This window comes from Lepeophtheirus salmonis, chromosome 5, assembly GCF_016086655.4.
Source record: "Lepeophtheirus salmonis chromosome 5, UVic_Lsal_1.4, whole genome shotgun sequence".
NCBI classification, from domain to species: domain Eukaryota; kingdom Metazoa; phylum Arthropoda; class Copepoda; order Siphonostomatoida; family Caligidae; genus Lepeophtheirus; species Lepeophtheirus salmonis.
The window spans coordinates 27,284,649-27,304,192 of record NC_052135.2 but is presented as its reverse complement, the minus strand read 5'-3'; the positions used below and the strand labels follow the sequence as shown (position 1 = coordinate 27,304,192).

The following is a 19,544-nucleotide window of genomic DNA, read 5'->3' as shown; positions in this document are numbered from 1 at the left end:
AAAAAAAAGATATCTCACCAACGACATAATTCCTCAAATATCTGATTACCCATACATACCAAACAAAATGGTCCTTTAAATAAACAGAATAAAAAATAAACAAACATTTTTAAAAAGAAGTCATCAAGTTTCTGAGCGGACACTACTATAAGTCCATGTCAATTGCCATTAACGACATTTTGGTCTTACATTTTTTATTGAAAAATACCAAAATATTTATATTGCTAACAGAACAAAACATAAATATGTGGTGCATCTACATAAAAACAATCTTGAACAAAAGTGAAGAAAGCGAGAAAATTTCAATTTATTTTTTACTTCAAATATACATACATATTGTAGACATGTTTGAGTCCATTAAAGGGTCTTTTATTCAAAAAATTTGGATGAGTTAAGATACCACAGATTTTTACCCATAGTTTGGAACCTATATTTAATTTTAGTTAAATTCAATTTGGCCCCAATGTGGACTTTCAAATACAATCTTTCAATTTCTCTTCTTTTCCAATGACAGTAAATTTTGGACACTAAGTACAACATGCAGGTCGTCCAAAGGGTTAATAAAAATTATTAGTTGATAGAAATTCCGGATAATTCATAGAAATTTACAAATGTAATCCATAGTTAATTTTGAGGAAAATTATTCTAGCTTCCTTTTATGTTGACGAACCACACATATATATATAGCGGGCGTAGAAAAAGTAAAAATACAGTTTTGAATAGGTGTTGTTGATGAAATCTTTAAGTTCCGAATATTTTGATTGATGTACATGTTGTAAACAAAAAAAATGATGTCGCGATGGAGGCAAGAAGAGCCATCCTAGGCAATTTAATCAGCGCCGGGAGGACCACCTCAGACATCATGAAGGCTTTAAACGTCAGCAAGGCCACAGTATGTCGGATCAGAAATCGTTAAGCTGATAGGGCCAGCCTTTAGGACAAACCCAAGAGTGGAAGGCACACCAAAGAGAAGCCTGAAGACATCATGGGCCCTTTAAGATCAATTCAACAATAAAGATTTCAGAGTAACCCAAGAAGAAGAAGGTGCATCGGTCTACAGTGAGAAATGTATCCCAAAGGACTGGAGGAAGGTCGCTTAGAAGAATTGAGAGGCCCCTCCTGTACCAACGTCAAAAAGAACTCCGTCTTCAACGATGTCAACACCTCTTGAATGATCTGAAGTATAATAGCAACCGGGTAATTTTTTTCTTAGATGAAAATACTTTTACCGATGACCCCGTCTACAATCAGCAAAATGATCAGGTGGTATGCGTTGGCAAGGCTGACAACAGTATCGGGACAGTCACCAAGACCAAACGTCCGTCCTCTGTGATGATGATGGGGTTGTGGCATCAACTCGAGAAAAAAATGCCTCCAATTTGTTTCCCTGTTAGATATCGTTTATCTGCAGCCGACTACTTGATGGTATTTAAGGAAAATGTAGTCCCATAGATTCATCAAGACCATAAAGAAGTCCAACAAGGCCACGTACTTCTTTCAGCAGGACGGGGCTCCGGACAATATTGCGAATATTGTACATCAATTTGAATATTTTAATAACTCCTTAGAGGAAGGTCTCAGTACTTTTTCTACACCCGGTATATATACGTATAGTGGATTTTTTTTTTTGTAAATAAGTATCCATTCCATCATGTTTTTAATGTAAATATTTACCTAGAAAAACTAAATATTACTTTCTTTTACATGTTGTAAATATACAATCTCCAATTAATTACTTTAATTGCTTTTTGTGTATATGTTTTACACTTTATTGGTAAAAAAAAATCAATTGCTCATATTCTGTCATAAAATATTGCATTCTTCTTTTTTGAAACTAAAGCATATTTATGACCTCTAATCATATTTATTTTACTTTGTGAAAATGATGTGTTAAAAAAATATGAATACCAACTAAATATAAATAAATAGAAAAGTAATAATAATTCCAGAACACAAAAACCATATTTATTCAACATACATTTAAAAAGTTATTTATCATTAATACAATTTATTTGTCAGAATTTAATTAAAATTTGAAATGTAGAAAATTGTGTAGACACTTTTTTAGAATCATTGGCATTTTAAAACTTAAGTATATGAAAACTGCACACTTATATATAAGAGTGGTTCTTTTTTTAACTTTTCTTCAAAATGTTCGGTGCATAATTACCACAAAAGTTCCTTTTGATAATAAATGAAGAATTATATATTAGTCCATGTTTAGAAGTAGCGCACAACCTTTCAAGATGTAAATTTCACAAGTTTATGAACAAATTTTCAATCGTACCTAACAAATAGTGAAAAAGAGTATTCGACAATAAATATCTGTTACAGAATTTCAAAAAATCTTACAGATATTTTAAAATAGTCTTCTCCGAAAATGATTTTTCCTTGTAAATAATTTAAAAAAAAATTCGCTGCATTGTGTGTAGCGCGCCTTTTTTTATTGTCTTTCATGTAAAACACAGGATCTTTTTTTTAAAGCGTTTTTCATAATGAAAACGTGCATATAATCTTGATTATCCCTCTTTAGATATCCACCTAGCAGAAGTACACCTAAGTACATTACTCCAGGATAGCTAAATTATATTCCTCATGGTGGGGTTCCGCACAAGAATATCAGAGCTAGTATGTACAAATACACTCCATAATCACCTTGAACTCTTATGTCTTTATGTCATGAATAAATTTAATTCGCGATATAAATTGTATGATTTTTTTAGCTGGCCCACTTTTTTGAAATTGGTATTATGAAGAATGAAATTTCTTTTCCTCAGCTTTTGTCATTATTATTTAACCCCTGAGTAGTCAACTTATTTTCCCACTACATTCAATTTTATTCAAAATCTGATAGAACATTCGTGTGTACTCTAAAAAGACAGAGAGCAACCTTGATGATTTGTTGCAGAGTTATAATTTTTAAGACTCCGAGTAAAATTGAGGATCGACATGGGAGTAATTCTTACCAATGTTCTCATTTATTTCCTTTTCCTCCTCCCCTTTCGTCACAGATGGTTATAACTAACTTCATAAAACGTTATTATAGCTAAACTGCTCTACTTGAAAACATTCTTCGAATTGTGTGGGTTAACTTGTTGTGTGTGTGTTTCTTTTGTTTTTTTAAATGACCAAAATATACACGATTTTCATCACTATCTTAAACCTATTCTACTAGGAAAATGACAAATAAAAATACTACAACCTATTTTACTAAAAATGTACAATTTTGGGGAATATATATTTTTTTTTATTGAAGAAAGGTTTTTCTTAAAAATTAAGTTTAGATCTTATGCTATACATAAAACGCAAAAGCAATACTTAATATGTCATTTTGTATAATAAATAATCGTTATAGGATAAATCTAAAAATAATTTTTTGTACGATAGTGTATTTATCAAGTATATATATTTTTTTTCATAAAATGCTCTATTTTGACTAACATTGATATTTTTTTAGGTATGAATTCTATTTTTTTAAGAAATTGTAAAGGTTAGAACTATAAAGGTTGTGCGCAATCTCTAGACATGGATCAATATGGCTTAAGCTTTATATTTCTTCATTTTGAACTATGCCCGACAAGTTCATTTTGAAAAAGAAAGAAATAGGAACTAGTATATATGTATATCTATAAGGAGCATATATAAATATATTATTCATGTTGCTAAGTTATTATATTACTTCCTTTATCATAGTGTTTATTTATTTGCGCTTTAATTCCATATAATATTTTTTTTCAAAACATCTCTAACATTTTAAAATAAAACTTCAAGTTGAACTCCATACTTTATGGACTTGTATAAAATTTGGGTTGAAAACTCATTTTTAACAACAAGCGTGCATGGCTAAAGGTCATATTTAAAAAAGGAAGTACATTGCATAAAATAATGAATTTTGCTTTATCAACGAGCGTGTCTAGCCCAAACTCAGCCAGGGAGCACTCTAAAGAAAGTACTCTCACTCATCATATCATATTATTAAAAAAAAATACTCAAGCTGTTATTATTCTTCTTTCATTATGGAGGAGAGAACATTTAAGTATTGAGTAACTACGTGTGAGTGTGCTCATGATATAAAGAGTAAGTTTTTAGTAGGTCATAAGAAGAAAAAGGAAAAGAGAGAGAAATATAGACATAAAGAAAAAGAGAGAGGAGGCGGGGGAACTCAAAAAGTGTCGGAATAAATTTCTCTTGAGAGTTGAATCTCGAATCTGGTATCGGTGTTCCTCATTGAAGGAGTCCTAATTGTAAATTGTAATTGTAATATTTTTCCTGAAAATACTACTTTTTGAACACACCTGGAATATCAGAGCTCAGCTAATTTTTTTCAAATTATAGGACTATACTTATTCATCACAAAAATAAGCGAGCAAGGAGAAGAGATTTAGGCTTGAGTAATTGGCAAGATCCTACTAACACTCAGCTTTTACCCCTACAAACATATTTTTTGGGCATCGTTTTTTGGCTACTTCATATAACTTGAGTTCCCATTAGTTAGCTTTACTCGTGACACATCACTAATTTTAAATATATATACACACAGAGCTCTGTATTAGTATATTGTTATCAAGCAAACTAGATTATTTACTTTACCTGAGCTCCTGTTCAATTCCAATACGTATTGAAGGTATTTTTTGTTGAAATGTACTGATTTTTGATGCATTAGCTAACAAATTTAAATGATTGTAAATTGCTTATAAGACAAGACACCTAAATATAAATTTGCCCTTGGTTGATTTATTTATCATGGTGATCAATTCGCACGCGTTTAAATAATAGGTCACGAGTAAAAATAAATAAATTTCTTCGTTTTGAACGTAGAAAGATGGCAGAAAGGAACAGCATTGTACGTAATGAAGTAATATTTGAAAAATAATAAAATTTTATTATATGTAAATATTTTGTATACAGCATACCACGTATATTGCTTGAAGCAATCTTTATCCCATCATCCTTTTCTTTCGTTATTTACATACATAACCAATACATATGCTCATTTAAAAAAGTTAATAAAAATTATTATTATTTTCTTGCTGTCAATATTAAAGATAAATGCCCTAAATTTAGCCATGTTTTGTATTATTTATAGTTCAAAGGTAGAAAATACTATTTTGAAACCATTGGGTGATAAAGCTAGTTAATTAAGAAATTTTAATTATTATCGGTTAAGAGAATTTTTTTTTCAATGTACAGACTATTTTATTGTTGTGCATATACATATGGAAGAAGAAACAATTAAAAAATGAATTTAAATAGAACCCAATTTGATAAAATTTATTAAACATCTAAGTTAATAAAATAAAGTTCGACTCCTAAGTATTTATTATAATATTAACTCTTACTTCCTTCAATCTAAAAGGATGTTCTAATAAGGGAATTAGAACATTTCATTATGTGCCCATGATTTATAATTAGAGTATACAGAGAGTTAATAAAATTTGACTTAATTGAGTAAAACTCTGTTTCTTTGTTTTTGCAAAAATCTTGCTAATATGAAAAACAAATACGATTTTAACAGTAGCATTGATTCAACTTAAGAGCCATCTAGCGAGTAAAAATAATGTTGTCGCGTTTGTTTGTATGAAAATATATCATACAAATATACATATTTTTAATCTAAGAAATAAGAATGTAATCACATTAATGAAATCTCACAGATGTTTTGCATGTAGCATTGAGCGTGTATAGCTAAGACTCAGCCTGATAGTGCTCTAGGGAATAAATTATTCCTTTTCTGTCGGTCATAACGTCACATTAATTTATTATTCTCAAGGTGATATTGTTATTTTTTCATTTTCGAGGAGAACATCTATAATTATTAATGAAAATAGTGTGTATTTTGGGTATATCAAAAAAAAGAAATCGAAAATCAACAAAGTTACCCAAACAAATGGAAGAATGCTTTGTAAAAAACAGATTAGCTCTCATGACGTTTATTTAGATCAGCTACAATTTGCTGTGACGAGAGAAAAGGCGAAAAATGAAATAAACAAGGACATTAGCTACAACGTCGATCTTCAATTTTACTCTTAGTCCAACAAAGACTTACAATTATAATTCCGCAATAAATTATCAAGGTTACTCTCCATTTTTATGAGCAAAACGAATTTTCTCTCAGCCTATAATTGAATTTAGCAGAAAAGGAAGCTCACTAGAACTCAAGAGTTCAATAATAATGACGACAGCAGATGAATAGAAAATTAATTTTTCAAAAAAAACAAATTAAAACAGTCGAACTTAAAAATACACCGGATTTTCATCACTATCTATCATCTATGTATTGAGTAGCAAAGTGTCAGTGTGCTCATGAGAAACGGTGATTAACACTGAGGATTGGTTGAGTAGTTATGTTTTATATTTTTATGCAAATATTTCTGTTCTTCGGCGCCTTAAAGCTCCGCACAATGCAGGGTACTTCTGGTAGTATAAAATGAAGACAAAACAACAAAGTTGATCAATAAAAACAAATAAACAATATATTCTATATAGATTATAAATATATTATTAATACTTGAAGAATTCGTTGGTGCAAATGATTTTAGTTCCATTTTAGAATTGTTCTATTATAAAAACTGTGCTTCAGTAAATTACAATGTAAACTGTTTTTCCAAAAATGACATTGTTGGTTGTCAAATATCCTACATTTAAATGAGATTGGTATCTTTTTAATAAGTTACCAAATCTGTTAGATTCCCTCTAAACTCATAACACACATTTTTAGTAAATTCTCCTTAGATGATCTCCTTGAAAAATTTACTGTAACTCAAATTTAAAAATTTCATATGATTGATACGAATTAATTTGGTCCCGATATGGTCTTTCAAATAAAAACTATCAATTTCTAATTCATTTCATTGTGATAATTAATTTTTACTAATTTAAGTTTTGAGGAAACTCCTAAGGATTAATCAGAATAATTGTTTGATGGAAATTGGGAATATGTAATCCAAATTCAATTTTGGGAAAATTTTCTAGTTTGCTATTGTGTTGACAAGTAACTTATGGAGTATGGTGTATAATAATAAATTGATGTATACTTATTTTTGATAGGATTTTTATTTTAAAAATAGGGATGTAGAAGTTTGAATTGACAACAAATAACTTTTTTCTATTCTTTTCAAAGTTCATTAATTTTGAAAAATGGTTCTTTAAACATAAATATAAAAGACAAAGTATGTTCATCTTTTATTATTGCTATTCAAATCATGTCAACGATTAAGGATAAATGAATAAAAGAAAACAAGACTTGATAATAGTTTAAACATTTAACATTTATTTACCATTGAATCAAATGACTTTTTTCTTATTATGTAGGACGCACTGATGGCATGTCAGCTTCTGTTTATCTATAAGACATAACGGAATTTACAAATATTTAGGTATGTATAAAAATATATTACATCTGAATTGAAGAAATAAATTGATTAATTATTTTGCTATAAAAATGATACGAAACAAAAATAATGCAAATAAATACAAAATGTAAGTATTCATTTCATTGAGTTATTTAGTTGAATTAAAAAAGTAGGACATCCTTCACTAATTTAAAACAGTTATAATTTTAACCGATCTAGCCTAACTTTGATGCGAATCGGTCTCTTAATAAAATTCCCTCTACTAAAACATCGGTCTTGACCCAGTCAAAAAAAAAAAATATATATTTTTACAAAAGAAAAGGAATGACGTTTTGTGGAAAAGAGATAAAAATGTGTACATTTTTATTTTTAATAAAAAATTCACTTAAGAACGAACAAAAAATCTAAAACAAATTCGATCTAGGAGAACTGAGTCTCAACAATCAACACATTGAAAATCGCTCCTTTAGGAAATAGATTAATAAGAATTGGATTAATATAAATTTAAAGGGCATTTTCAATACTTAAAAAACACAACATTAGTAGATTTATAAGAAATATTTGTGTTATTCTTGAGCTTATAAGTATCTGAGACTTGCATTTAGCATAACCTAGATTTGTATACCAATGAATCCACATTTTACTAAGTAAAAAACAACAACCTCACTTACAATAATATATATTTTCACAATTATAAAGTTGAAAGGTGAGTTTTTCTAAAAAAAAAAAAAAATATTTCATAATTTTTTGTTGACTAGAAATAGAAAAATGCAGATAAATCAATAAAGTAGATTTTTTAAGGGCAACAAAAGTAATACTACTGAAGGATGTAATTTTTCTACAATAGTTATTTATTCAATAAGCCCATCCTGGATCAATATGTTACTTCAACTTTTTAATTACATTTTGACAAAAAAACTAACTTGAGCAAAATAAAATAAACAAAAGTCTGAATAAAATATTAAATGACGAAAATGTACCGGATAAATTTTAATATAATTTAGTAAATATACTAACTACACTAAACATTAATCTTATAAACTCGATTAAATTGTTTTTTTTTTTTTTACTGTCCTAGTCAAAGCCATACTCTTCGAAATCAAGAGTAAAAATGGTTTTCTAGGCTTGATAACGATACTAAAACAAAATAAAAAGAAAAACATCAAAATGTCCCATAAAAAAAGAAGATTTTTTTCTTTTGATATTATTTCCTAGAGTAAATACAAAAGGTCGATTTTCTAAAAATAAAATCTGTTAAACTTTGTTTCGACTTCAGATTTCTAAATTTACCCATGGATTTTTTTAACATAAGATAAAATGATTTTTCTCAAAACGGTAATTGTATTTTTTAACAGATTATGGTCAATTTCTATCAACAAATCATAACTGATCTACAAAAAGGAAAAATAATTCTCTGGTGTAGAGCTTAGGACAGTTTTCAACTAAATTCAGAGTGGTATATTAAAGTTTGCTTGTATATTTTCTTCTTCATATTAAGTTTTTGTACTATAAGTATATATTCCAAATGAATTTCAACAAAAAAATATCTTTCAATAGAGTAGTATAGCAAAAATGAGTCGTTATTCTTAATCAGCATCCCACATTAAATTATAATCTGCTTAAAAACTTTTTGTCATAAATATTAAGCAGTGTTATTCGTATCAGCTCCTTAAATGATTTGCAATTGCGCTTAAAGTTGCCAAATTTAAACGTTACAATAAATAAAAAACATAAATTATTATATTTGAAAGGTCAGATGGGTCCAACATTAGTGTCTTATAAAATAAAGGTTCTTGACTATAGCAGAAATTCTTAGGTATCTTAACTCATCCCACAAACTTCAATACTATGCCTACAATTCTCTCAAATATGCCAATGAAATATTTGTCTGTACGTATATATGATGTAAAAAACATATTGGAATTGTCTCCTTTTCAAGATTGTTCTTATGTTGACACAACCATATTTATTTTATTCTTATATTTTTACTGTCTTTTATCTTAATGCACAGAATAAAATAAATTAATGTAAAATGCTTTTTTATGTAAACATGACTTAATATTAGGATGTAAAATGTATTACTTGCTAATACTTGTGTTCCATTTATTTTGAAACGGATATAGTGTTTTTGTATCCTTTCTATAGTAATTAAATGATAATTGATATAATTTTGAAACCATCATAGATATCATAACTGAAAATTGAATTGGAAGTACGTTTAAAATATACCTAGTAAAAAACTTAATTCGATTTAACGTTAATTTACATATACCAATTCAGTTATATCACTGTTGTCAAAAATATATATATTACTAAAAAATTTCTTTTGTCTTTGGAGAACTCATTCTAACAATGTGTTTAATGTGTTTTAAATGCATTAAAAAAAAATATAGTAAAAGGCCATACATATCTCTATTATACTAAAAATGGTGGCCTTTTTTTGGATGTGAACTTTTGCCCAAACACAGATAGATACAGACTTTAAACATAAATAAACGTTATCCAAAAATTCTAAGTTACTTATTGAGGGTTATGTAAAGTTCTAATAAGACCAGGTTCCTGGGCTATGGAGGACAATTTTTTGCTAATAAATTAATTTTTTTCATAAAACAATATCGATTCCCAGTGTCTCACTGTTTTTTATAAGATATAGATTGCTGCTTCGAAAACACACCTAAAAAATGACAAAAATTGAATTATTGTACTTAGGGGAAAAGGAAAAATATATATTATATAGACATTAAAAAAGGGAATAAGTAAATGACTACAACAAGAAGAAATTAGAAAAAGATGAAGAATATATTGAGATAGAAAATAAATTATCTGTAGTAAACTACAGCAAAATAAACTATTTTTGCTCCTGCCTGATATTTTGCGTATCTTGAAAAAAATTATTCATTGAACAGTATAGCTCAGAATTCCTCGAGTGTTTTTTTTTTATGAGCTTGCAAGTACTCAAGTAGCTAAATTCAGCTTACGACTAATCACGAGTCAAAATATATTTAAAATGAAATTAAGTAAATGAAAACAACAACAAACAAAAAAAGATATTAAAATAGAAAGAAAACATTGATTTGTAATATTCTAATCAAAAATAAATCAATTTTATTAAGTAGCATAAGTTTGCCAGAAACTTGTCGGAACCCAAAGTTTAGTAGTGTTGGGGTTCGGTCTAGAAATCTTACACCGGTCTGAGACCGTTTCGATTTTTGATGGATCAAACTAATGCAGTCCTTTAAAAAAGTTATGTCTAGACCGGTTCATAGAAAAAATTGTTTACACTAGTCTAAAGGAAAAAAATCAGTCTTATTTAAAATTATTTCCATTGGCGATGCCAATTATAAGGCCTACGCCTGCAGCAACTAGCTGGTGGAATAAGAAAAATTTACTTTCTAAAAATAAGGACTACTATATTTCTAAAACAAAATACGTCCCTTCTAGAGAAATGTAAACGTTGTGTGTTCCTGTATTGGTTAAGAAACTAGACGGAAAAGATTAAAATCACTTATAAAGGAGAAAAATCAGCGAATATGTTATTTTTTATTTTGTAAAATGTGCATTTTAATGAAAAGTTTGTGTAGTTTATGTCCTCCTGAAGACGCCACCCACAATACAAAATATTCTGATTATTTTAGTTACCTAGTAATCTGTCTTTACTCTGTAGATATTTAAAATATTAATTAGTATATATCCAGTTTATTTTACATTAACTTCAACAGCATATGAAAAGAAAAGATTACTAAATATTTAAAGTATTTTCATAAACAATAATAATTATTATTTTTACTTATATGATAACTTAAAACTGATACTTTTTTTTTTTAGATTTCATTAGCTTTTTTCTTTATTTAAAAGTTGATAAAATGTATTCGTTAACCTCGCATGAATTTTATGAGAAAAGTTTTACTGCTCTTTCCACTTGTTGGAGATTACATGGATAGTTGTTGAATTTCAAAGGCTCACTTTTTGCTTTCATAAGTTATTCATTAAACTGATATTGCAAAATTGCAACTGATATTATTGTCTTATATACATCAACCATGCTCCACCAAATGATTCAATCCACAGTTTAATTAATTAAATACTATGAATTTCCAAAACTTCAGAATCCTCATTTACCAAAGCTCCCAAGAATGTTTTCATGGTGAGAAAAGAATGTATTTCTACATAGTACTTTTCGTGCCATAGGATCCATATACTAATATCTATGAATTTTAAAATGGTATGGTGCAAATACTTTGAACAATCATAGCAAATTGGTTAAAATTTAATTGCAACCCAGATTTGAGTGTAGTAGTTAAGTATTTTCAAGAAATTTTTGCTTGATGTAATATCAGATATAAAATATCTCAGAATTCTAGAAGCTTTGTTCAGCCATTATACCTAGTGCAAGTTTCCTGGTAACTTGAGAGGCAAATTGAGTTCAGAAGTAATGTTTCCTAACTGAATTGCCAATGCAATCTCTGAAGGGTAGTCTATACTTAAATCTGCCAAAATATATTGACAGTTTCACCTTTCCAGCAACAGTCCTCAAATCAACAAATTGTTATTTTTTACACTATTAAACTTTGTGGTAAGGTAAGTCCTGTCTTCAAAACTGATGCATTCTATTTTCAATTATTCCTCTCTTCATGATCTGGTATCAATTTTCCAGCGATTCTGTCATTCTCCTTTTACTTTTGGATATCAAGGGTATTTGAAGGTGCAATATGTATGCAATTATTGCAAAATCAGTGTAACAACCCATCTCATAGACAGGTTTGATAACTTACAAGACAGATTGTTCTTCGTAGTAAAAGTTCTCATCCGCATTTTTAGCCATAAGGAATTCCTTCTATGTTTGAAAAATTGGTCATTTCTTACAAACCCTAAAATCTACATGACCAATTCATACTCCTATAAAAAAAACCTAATACAGATCTCGTTTAAATGATACCACATTCATTGGGATCCGACCTCTTATTGGACTTTGAGATCAGGGTAAAGTTGATTTCCAACTATTAAGAGATTAAAAATTCAGTTCCATGCTGTCACCATGTTCTAGGATCTATCCGGGTGAAATTTAAATCGAGTTCAAAACTTTTTTTTAACTTAGATATTTTAGATTTTCGCCTTATTTAAATTACTATTTTAAGTTAACTTATACTGATTCACTATTTGTACCTAATAAAACTTGGCATTTAATGAATTTATAAAATAGTCCCCAAGCGCAACGGCAAGGATGTAAAAAAGAGAACACAACCGGGGAAAGAAAAACAAGTGGTAAACATAGATTATGTGAGAATCTATACAACGCACATAAATATAAGAGATTAAAGCTATCTTCTTAACTCTTAGTGAACAGTTCAACGATTATAATAATTACGCCATTTAAATTTGTTATTCTTAATTTTTTATTAAAGAATAATCGAAGTGTACTTCAATTTATGAAAATTTTGTAATTAAAATTAGTACAAATACGTTTTGATGAAGTTGGGCTTACTATTTATGATAATAGCAACAAAATGTTAATTTGAAAAAAAAAAGGAATCTAAGAAATCAAAAGGAACGACTTTTAAGCAAAACAATTAATTAGATGATCTTAACCTCGATTTAACATTACTAAATATACAAATAACTCCTAAACAAGGCAATATCAATAAAAATAAAGAATTCCATGTAGTCTGAATTAATGTTTCAGGGGCATACTGCAATGTTTTGAATATTAAATGTAGATTCAAATGAATAAAAATCATTTTTATAAATCTTGGAGTATATAATGTCCCAGTTCATTAACAGAGGGTTAAGATAATTAAGGAAAAGTAATTTAGTGTTGCCACAAAACACACAAATGAGAAAGAAGGTGTTATAATAATGTCAAATTTACATATCTACAGGGTTTGGAAGCAAAACGTGGACTGAATGGCTGATTTTAGAAAAATAACAATAATGTTATTTTTCAATAAATAATTTTGAAATTTTTTTTAAACAAAACTTTGAGACACGACCTTTGTGAACGTGTTTACTCAATATGGCTACTCACCAGCAATCACAGCCTCCACACGATGGTGGGAAGCCTTGGAGGAGTTGATGATGAACTTATTGGACAAATTGTTCCACTCCTTCATAATGGTGGACTTCAGGGAGTCCACGTTCGGATGAGATGTTCAATTAGTCTCCCTCTCTAAAGTGCCCTACACGGCAAAGTCCAACGGGTTCAAATCCGGCGAAGATGATTGCACATGCCCTTGGGCCAAAAATCAGCCATGTTGACGGCACAGAACTTTCGGCCTTTTAGCCGATGTGTGTGAGGGTCTTTTAGCCGATGTGTGTGAGGGTGCACCATCCTGCGTACAAACATAGTTGTCCTCTGGGTAGATGCCCTTGAGCCATGGCAGTATGGTGAACCTCAGCCTTGCTAGTAGGCCTCCTAGCCGATTTTCTACCCAACCTTAAACAAGATGGGAGGCATTTTCTTGCGGTCGGAGGCCACTATCCACAGGACCATTGATTTTGCGGGATGATCTGTACAGAACACCTCTGCAGTCTCCTTTCCTTCAGAGTGACCATCAACAGGTGGTAGGGGTTCTTTTATAAGAGGACAACCCCAAGTCCTCCTTCACAGACCTCCTGATTATCCCCTCGTCCAGGTCAAACTCGTTAGAGGGGCGATTCATGGATTTTGTGGGGTCTTCCTCGATGTTCTTCTTCAGGTCCTCCACAAACTCATAATCCCTTTTCAAGCTGTGTTTCCCAATCCCTTCTTTCCTTGAGAGGTATTTTCCATCCTTTTTCATACATGGAGCTCTTCACAATGTCCATACTCTCTTCCAGCTCAATTTTGGCATCCAGAAGGTATGAGATCCTCTGCCTTTTTGCTCATTCATGATGAAAGATTTGAGAAATGTTTATAATTGTTTAATTTGCAAAAAGTACAAGGCATTCGGAATATACAGGAAAAAATCACAAAACCTCGGTATTTTAATTACATAATTTGCGTTTATTAACAGTTGCTTCCGACCCCTTTATATACATATGTAGCTTGTTGATATGGATTAAGACAAGAATTAATATCACAATTCAATCAGCATTTCTCAAACCTTTGTCATGCATATTATCATTTATTTCTTGATGAGCTTTTATGATATTCCTAAGCCCCCTCTCACATACTATTGCTTTTTTTATTATTGTAGAGGATTATATAAGATTAATAGAAAATGGTGATATAATCAATATTTAACTGCCTTGCCTTTAATAATATCAATAGTCAGTTGAGTTATTAACTCAAATCATGAAATTATAGTGCGTTTAAAAAAACACGGAAAATGTACTAGCTCATGAAAATTTTATTTAAAGTAAAAATTACAAGAGATTAAGTACTGAAATATTTAAAATTTTGTGTCACATAAAGACCGAAAGTTTATAAAAATTTCCTAATTTGAAGAACTCCTTCTATTGAAATGATCAAATTATTACTTAACGATTATATTTTTACATCAAAAAAACTATACCTTAAAAAAATTACAGAAAAAAACTCTGAAATTATTGTCCAGACAATAAAAAATTCGATAAAACCTCTCTTACTTCGAAATGATATTCTTTCAATAAGAAGTGGATTTACGGGTCTCAAAATTTGTTACTCTTCCAATATTTTGAATAAAAAAAAGTATTCCATAAATAAATAAAAAATGTTTTTATACTACATTCAAAATGTAAGGTGCACCATTTTCAAACTTGCTCTTAAGAATACAGTTACAAATATTTATATTGAAAATACTCCATATCAAAAAAAAAAAAACCTATAATCTAGTCATGAGCATTGTTGTCAAAAAAAAATCAAATAAATTAAATATTCATGATGATATTTAATATTTCAATAGGTCTTAACTACGACGTAGAAAAATCTATACTTCGGTCTTAATGAGGTAAAAAGAAAGTTAATTTATTAATAAATAGATAAGTTATGAAATTATTATTATTAATATATCAACCTCGAGTAATTTTTTCAACAAATAAATCAAATCAATATAACTGCAGATTTGAACCCTTTAAAAACTATATTCTTTCCAAATAAAGGATTAATTAGTTATTTATCTTATTATTTATAAATGAATTCTGTTGGAATTTAAACAGACAGAAAATGAAGGCTTTATTCCTTTATAAGGAAGATGAATACTTTACCTATGCTCTGGATTGATTGAATTGTCTCATATACAACAAATTCTTTTTTAATTAGAGTTAAATTTTTAAAGAAAGTTATTTTATTATTCTATTAATTTATGTTACTATTTTTTCTTGCACAAAATTTAACATAAAAATACTAAATTAAAAATGCTCTTAATTTATGTTTGACGTGAAAAATGACTACTACAAACAAAAATATTGCTTCTGGTGTGAGATATGAAACTTTGAGTTTAAAGTTTTGTTGACAGACTTAATTTTTATTAAATTATTTTTGTATTTAGGTATATGTTGAAAAAAATATATAACTTACATTGAAAAATTCAATTAGTGTCATTCTTGCTTTATTTTGGAGAGAAGTAAAAAATAAATTGTGAGTTTTTTTGCGTAGTAAATTTGTTTCACAAATTTCAAAATTTGATACGACTATGATTCAGAGCAACGGACTAAAATTTCTTATATCTGGTATTTAATTCCCATAAGTTTGGTGAATGTCCGAATAATTTGTAAGTTGATCTACCTTCATATCTATTTTTGATTTACATTTTAATTGGGGATCTGTAGAGGTATTGGACTAATGTTTTCGGATAATTATACATAACTAAATTCTTATTAAATGAAAAATGACAGAGTAAGATATAATTTACATATTTTAATCCAAATTTTTTCTTTCAATACCCACCCCTATTATCCTTATCAGCGTTCAACCTCTTCCTCATAACGATTTACAAATGATTTATTCGTGGAATTTGTGTTATGCAAGGCGATAACATGGAATTATAGCATTCGTAATATATAAATTTCAACATTTTCTCAATTGCTGACAGTGCATTAGTCATATTGAGAACATTTAAGGCGTCCATAATGCCCCTTTGTCTTTTTTTGGGTACTAGACATCGATAATGGCTTGATCTTTTTCCATATCGGGAACTTGCTACTTATGTTAGAGAACAATAAAAAACAACTAAAACTTCATTCATGTTAGAGCAGATTCAAAGCACTCGAAATTCAAATTGTGTAGTAATACTTTTATAAACGTAGCTACTCTACAGGGTGTCCACGATAAAATTCAACCTGCTTGATAAAAATGGAATTTGGAGTGTATTTGTTAACATGAAAAAGTTAGACATGATATTAAACAATAAATTTATTCAACATGTCCTCCCTCATTATCCACCATCTTCTCCATCCTGCCCCTAAAGGATTTGCATGCCCTGATGACTTTCGCGGAATCGACAACATTCAACTCCCTCGTAATGGAGCCTTTCAGGGCCGCGATGCTCTTGTGGCTCACCTTGCACACCTCCCTCTCCAACTTCCCCTACCAGTAGTAATCACACGGATAGAGGTTGGGTGAGTTAGAGGGCCAGGTGTTGCAATCACAGAAAGTGATGTGGGGAGTTGAAAAGTGGTCCTCATGGCGATGTGGGCGGGCGCTGAGTCTTGTTGGAATATGACCTCCCTCTCAGCGCCCGTATCCTTCATCCAGTGGATGACGAACTACTCCATGACTTCGCAGTACCTTATCGCGTTAACCCTTTCCTTGGAATTGAAGAATAAAGGAGGCATCACCTCACCAGTGCTGCAGATGACACCCAGGGAACTTTGTGGTGAAGACCCCAAGGACCTCTTCTCTCTCCTGGGCAAACCACCTGTCATTCTGGACGTTGTAGCTTCTGTCGACAGTCCAGTTCTTCTCGTCGGAGAAGAAGATGACGCTTACCGTTGGTGAGCCTGGTGGCCTTTATGGATGCCGTGAGGATGTGTTGTTTGGCCATTCGGTATGACCTGAACCTGAGGTCCTCATTCACAGGCTTGGAGACCAGCTGCTTGCTCATTTCACGGTTCTTGGCCAACCTGGACAAGGAAGTCCCCGGTGAAGCCTTGATGGACATCCGGAGGCCTTCAAGGAAGCGGGGAGTGGGGATTCGGTCACTTCTCATGTTGTGAGCCTTCCGGCAGACCTTCCCCTCAACCTCCCGGGCATTGAAGACCCGGTACACCGTTGTCTTGGGGTAGTTAAGAAGCTTGCAGATAGCAGAGGGCTTGTGTCCCGCGCGAGCCCATTCGAGGATGGCGTCTCTCCTTGCTTGTTCCATGATGATTATTGTTTGCTGTCAAAACAATTGTGGTGGAAGTTATAGTGTATTGTTCACACAACCTTTTAAATTAGTATGATGTAACCCTGAATATCCACATTATGGATCTGGGCGAAGTTTTATGTAGTTCCAATTTATCGTGGACACCCTGTAAAACTATGGCAGACACAGTATTTTGAAAGATAATGTAAACTAAATACAAATATTAAAGTGAGGAGCAGCTATGTATAACAACTTGTGTATGTTTCTGTTCTGTTTTTTTTTTTTTCTCTCGTTCAGAAGAAGGGAAATTGTTTAAGACACAAAATTTTTATTTTTCAGAAGTTTTTCTTAATTTTTTGACAGATATAAAACGTACCTAGTCGTAGTCACTATCAAAATTTGATGGATCCTATTTTATAAAATATACATTTTTTGTGCTTATACCCATTAGGGTTACTCATTTCCCGGGAAATTATGTTTAAGTGGGATTCCAGGAAGAAAAAAAAATTAAATTATGGAATCTCAAGAAATATCGGGAACCCGTTAGTAAAATTTAAGTATTTCTTTGTATATTTGAAATATTTCTACCCATAGATTCTCCATTCTCATGTTCTACATTTTAATCATAATGATAAAAAGTGCACAGATTGTATTTTAGTATTCTTTTTTAAATTCTGCAACCTTATCCGACCCTAAAAAAATATTAGATAACAAGCTGATTTTTGGTAGAGATAGGAAACCAACCGGTGATTAAAGTCAATTGGGCATCATTAGAACTCTTTTTTTATAAATACAAAATATGAGTAATCTGAAATGTCATATCTCATACTGCTTGAAAAACACCTATTTTATTGAAAATACGGAACTTTTTATGAAGATATGAAACATTTTTATAATGTACTAGCAGGAGTACCCGGCATTGCCTGGATTTATTAGACGTCAACGAACAGAAAATCGTTGCTTTAAAAATTTAGTTTTTCTATATTAATATAAAGAGAATTCCACAAGAAATCCTCAGTGTAACTCTACGTTTTTCATGAGTTCATTCAAACGTAATTACTCAATACTTAGACATCATCCCCTTAAGAATGAAATCATAAAATGATAAGAGCTTGGGAAAATAAAACAATATTTTTCGGTTTACCAACAACAAAGAAACTTCTACGCTAAAAAATGCTTAGGATTTATAAGTACTCTCCTCTTTTTCTTTTTAATATGAAGCGCAAAGCGTACACACGCTCGTTGCTACAACTCATCTGAAGTCAAATGACTTATTTTCTATTTTAAGTAATGCACTTCCTTGTTCTTTTCTATTTTAATATGGCGTGTACGTTTGATTGCATTGTTGTTTCTTAGATTAAGTTCCTACTCAGTCCTAAAATATATTCGATTTATTAATATAAATGAAAACGGTTCTTCAATATGTATTTCACGTTTAATTTGATTAATTTTATTTCATTAAATGAAACTAATATTTTATAATAATTAAATGCAGGATTTCCCTGGAACTTCCTATATGTAACAAATCACAAAAAATTAAAGAAAAACGAGATTCTGGAATCCAGAGAGAGAATCCCTAATACATACTTAAATAAATACAATATGTGTACATAAAAAAATTCTCTTGACTTGACACTTTTCTCTATCCATATCAAGATTTAGGTATATAGTCACATGTATGTTGATGTCACCAGATATAATATATGTAAGAATTACAAAGAGTATATTTGTATTTATAGTGGAATATTAATAAATATGTGTATGTGAAGGATAAATTGATCCATGATCCTTAATCTACATAATGATAAAAATGGATTAATCATTTTCTTAGAAAATAAGAAATGGAAATAGGATTTATATAGGTATTACAAGAAAAGCTTTCCCCTATATACAGAATAACAAAACACAATGTGTACAAAGAAAACCACATGATTGATCTTTAATTGATACA

The 19,544-nt window shown here is 30.2% G+C and overlaps 1 long non-coding RNA gene across 3 annotated transcripts in view; it reads right to left on the bottom strand.

Annotated features, from left to right (window-relative positions):
* Window positions 1-19,544, bottom strand: part of LOC121117837 (uncharacterized) — a 90,819-nt gene that overhangs the window by 13,517 nt on the left and 57,758 nt on the right. Inside the window, exons 3-4 of one of the 3 annotated variants that reach the window (XR_011780088.1) lie at window positions 9,704-10,026; window positions 6,257-6,693 (exon numbers count right to left, since the gene is read on the bottom strand). The exons of 1 other annotated variant lie outside the window; for it this stretch is intronic. This is a non-coding gene — a long non-coding RNA (uncharacterized lncRNA). Of the gene's footprint in view, window positions 1-6,256; window positions 6,694-7,700; window positions 10,027-19,544 lie in introns of those variants that run through there. One more of the 3 variants, XR_005864255.2, reaches the window with a different exon arrangement.